Source organism: Mytilus edulis, chromosome 2, assembly GCF_963676685.1.
Source record: "Mytilus edulis chromosome 2, xbMytEdul2.2, whole genome shotgun sequence".
Lineage (NCBI taxonomy): Eukaryota > Metazoa > Mollusca > Bivalvia > Mytilida > Mytilidae > Mytilus > Mytilus edulis.
Window position 1 is genome coordinate 25,526,576 of NC_092345.1, and position 3,940 is coordinate 25,530,515.

Sequence of the window (3,940 nt, forward strand, 5' to 3'; positions counted from 1 at the left end):
ACTGATAAATAGACTTCTAAATATCTAATATTTTTATTTATTTTTTTGGGAAGGGGAGTACTGTCTCATTGACATATACTCTTATCTCCTTTATCTAGACAAACAGCAGTCCAATCAAACTTAGAATAAAGCAAGATGAACCCCATCAAAATAGTGGATACATTCACGATTATGTTCATGTATGGTGGTAAAAATTCTCTGGATTCATTTATTTTCTTTGATATTCGATTCCATGGTTTTGTCAAATTGTGCATACCATGCATAAAGCATATAGATCAATCATCTGTTGGACATTTAAATTTGTGGTTTATATGAACCCGTACCCAGGAAATCCATAAACATCAACATCCCAGGAGAATCTGCAGTTCTTAGAATATTATATGATTCTAATTTAAGCCTGCATTAACCACTTTTTGGGATCAGCTTTAAAAATTAACACTTACAAATTAGAAAAATTACTGATGTGTAAAATAATAAGTTTTATTCAAACAATATCACATAAAAATGTTCTGTAATATGTAATTCTTCACATACATATCCATGCATTTACACTGAAACCATTCTTTTAATTACGTTCTAATTTTTATTTTATTCATCCGGTTATAAAAACCTAAAAATTCTTTAAAGATGGTTGCATTTTTATTGTGAAATATCTCTGGAGATATGATTTATTAACTGTATGAAAAATGTACAAATTGAAACCAATGTAAAATAAATTGAGGAGTATGGTAAGGATGCCACTAAGAAACAACATACCAGAATTTAAAAGATGAAAGTATGCTTTCAGTGTAATATAACATTCAAAACAAAGAAAATCTACACATTTACTTCAGTCATCAAATGGTCATGACAGTGAAAAGAAAAAATGAAAAGAAACTACCAACATACTTAAGTTCACATTATTTTGTCATACTATATACATTTTTGTATATTACTATATAAACAATTATAATTCGACATAATTTTTTGGTATATACATCACTTTTGTCTTAGAATTAGACAAATGTTAGAGTCTAAATCTATTAAATGAATAAATGACGAATGATCAATGATAATAATATATTCAGGAAACTAACATTTCATATTCTTAGGAGGGGTAGATGGTAGTAGACTATATAAATAAAAAAAAGGGGGGAAGTAGCCTCAAATTGAAAGAATAAAATAAATATTTTAATACTACATGTATAAATAGTGAATGAAATTAACAATCATTCAGTTTTGCCATTAAAAATATATAGTACTAGAACACACCCTTGATATCGCGGGTCTGTGACTGAATTAAAGAATATAACTATGCGTAAGCTTTATTTTAGTATTGGCATTGTCATCTGATAAAGTCATGCCGATTATAAGATGCACAGTTGTCTCTGCTTTCAACATCTTTCTGTTTGAACCCGTCGACTTGGAACTTATCAATTATTGGTATTATTAATTTTATTTGGAAAACAAAAGGGCGTGGAAAGGAGTATTTTTTAAATCAACAGCATTGTCCTTTATGAGTTATAAATACAGTTGAATTATTTGATTCGCTGTTCAGTTACGTCATTCCGGCTAAACAAATTGAAAACTGTACATGCTGTACCTATACGCCTTATTTTAAGTCCAGATTTTATTATTCGTATTGAAGTCATACTGATTAAAATACTAAAATCTGGAACAATGTGACAATGATTGACTTTAGTAGTGTCAATCCTGTGATTACGACCCGTGTATTTAGCAAAATCCTAAATACAGCGTTTGGTGGTGTGCCTGTCAGATGCGGAACGTACAGATAAGGTAATAGGTAACAGGTGAATATACTATTGGTATCGGTATAGGATTCAACCCGGAACTTCTTAATTATTGGCAATACTAATTATGTGGAAAACAAAAGGGTCTGGAGAGGTGTAATTTTTAATCAACAGCATTGTACTATATTAGTTATGACTTATGTATAAAGTTGAATTCTTTGATTAATCGTTTTTACGTGATGACGGCTGACAAATTGGACCTCGTAATTTTAGTATTATAGATTCATTCATATCTGTTTTACCAGTTATTACATATAAATGTCTCAAGTAAGTCTCAAGAAAATCTGTCCAGCAAAGCTATTAAAAATAATATTTTAATACACAATTTGGCTATATTATCATGATTATACATTGTAGGCAATGTTTTCATTTCCTTTCTGACCTTTTCTGGATAAACAATGATTTCAACATTTTATACATATCGTATAAAAAACTAAATCCCAACTAAATATTATAGAAAAAATATTTCACATTAATTAAATTACCTTTGGGTTTCATCAGTTTTCATATATATTTTATAAGAAAAAGAGGTGTACACATATACAAAACTTCAGTCCAAAATTTTCTTTTGTTTTCTTCTGGTATTCAGAACTGAATAATTATCAACAAGCATTTGCACGAATCAATGCAATAACCATATTAATTGCAGTTTTTACAACAAATATATTCATGATATTGATTATTCTATATTAAATTAAGATTCTGCTCAGGAATGGACAATAACACAGATGTTATTCCATGAAATATTCTGATTTATAAAAACCACCGTCCACAACATGAGAACTTGTCAGTGTTTAATCATTCACGATCAGCATGTTCATACTTTCAACAATAACATATATTCTCCTTTCAACATCCATGCACCATCAAAGATCATTGTCCTTAAGTGTTCTTTACAGCATTATCTGGAACCTCATCAAATCCTTCATCCAAAAACTTTTCCTGTCTCACAGCAAACAAGGTATAAAAATCTGAACAGAGTTAAGGTAAATACAAGACTTTTCAAATGTATCCCTGTCATCCTGTAAACATGGTAAATTTGGAACTTTTGAGAATAGCAAAAATTGAAAATAGACAGATTTTGCAACAATAAATGTTTAAATTTTGATAGCAGAATAATTTAAGTAGTTTGTATACCTGTTGACTGGCATATGTTTCTGCCCCAAAAACATCTCTGATACAAGCCACAGTATTCTGACTTAAAACATGAATACTTTAATATACAATGTACCAAGGTATTGGCAGTAAGCCAACCGTACAAGAGCTATATAGCTGGTCAAGATTATTAAAAACTTCCATTTGTTGTATTGGAAGTCTTTAAGTTTTACAAGCTGGACAAGTATGTCAGCAATAGACTGCAACTTGTGGATCCTTATAAACTTTACCCTTTATCATGTTTAAAGCCAAAGTGATATGATGACCCATTGGACTGGCAAAAATTATGGCCATGAGAGATGCTAGCTGCATATACCTTGCTCTTAAGGTGATTTTGATGATATTGATATTTGCAGACCGTGGCACCTATATCACAAAAGTCAAAATTTTCAAAGGACAAAAATTATAGAGCAAAGTTTTCGCAGATAGAGACATGGGAGATGCAAAAATCAAAAAGTGGTTTTCAAAATAGTGACTATTTATAATATCTTGCAATATAACTGAATAAAGGATACAAATTCCAACTGAAAATATTGCCAGCACTGTTGCAAACTTGTTATGTGATTTTCTGTGAGCTGTGTGAACTTCCCATCTCTCTTTATTTAAACGGTTAAATTTCTTATAATAGTATTTGTCTGATGGTTTCAAAGATTCCAGATTTTTCTCCATGTCAATAACTGGTAAACGTTTATCATCAGTCTTAGATACGGCAGTGCCCCAAATCCTTTTTACAAGACTGTTTGCCATGATTTGGTGTTTTGTAATTGACCTTTCCTTGGGAAGTGCTTGTAACGGGGACAGTAACGTACGAAACTTATTTAGTACTTTTAGTACTATTCAGGTTAACTTTCTCCACATCAATGGAACACTCCAATCTTTACAAATCAAACCAAATCAAAAATCGATGTATATTATTTTTTTAGATGTATACTAATGAAACAATTACTACATAATCTGAGCAGATCTTTTAAAACTGTCACAAACACTATAAATAA

The 3,940-nt window shown here is 30.4% G+C and overlaps 1 long non-coding RNA gene across 1 annotated transcript; it reads right to left on the bottom strand.

Moving 5' to 3' along the window:
- Positions 1 to 459: 459 nt before the first annotated feature.
- Positions 460 to 3,792, bottom strand: LOC139511822 (uncharacterized). The gene is made up of 2 exons (XR_011662101.1): positions 3,461 to 3,792; positions 460 to 2,761 (listed from the first exon to the last, which is right to left on the bottom strand). It is a non-coding gene; the product is annotated as an uncharacterized lncRNA (long non-coding RNA).
- Between the last annotated feature and the right edge of the window lie 148 nt (positions 3,793 to 3,940).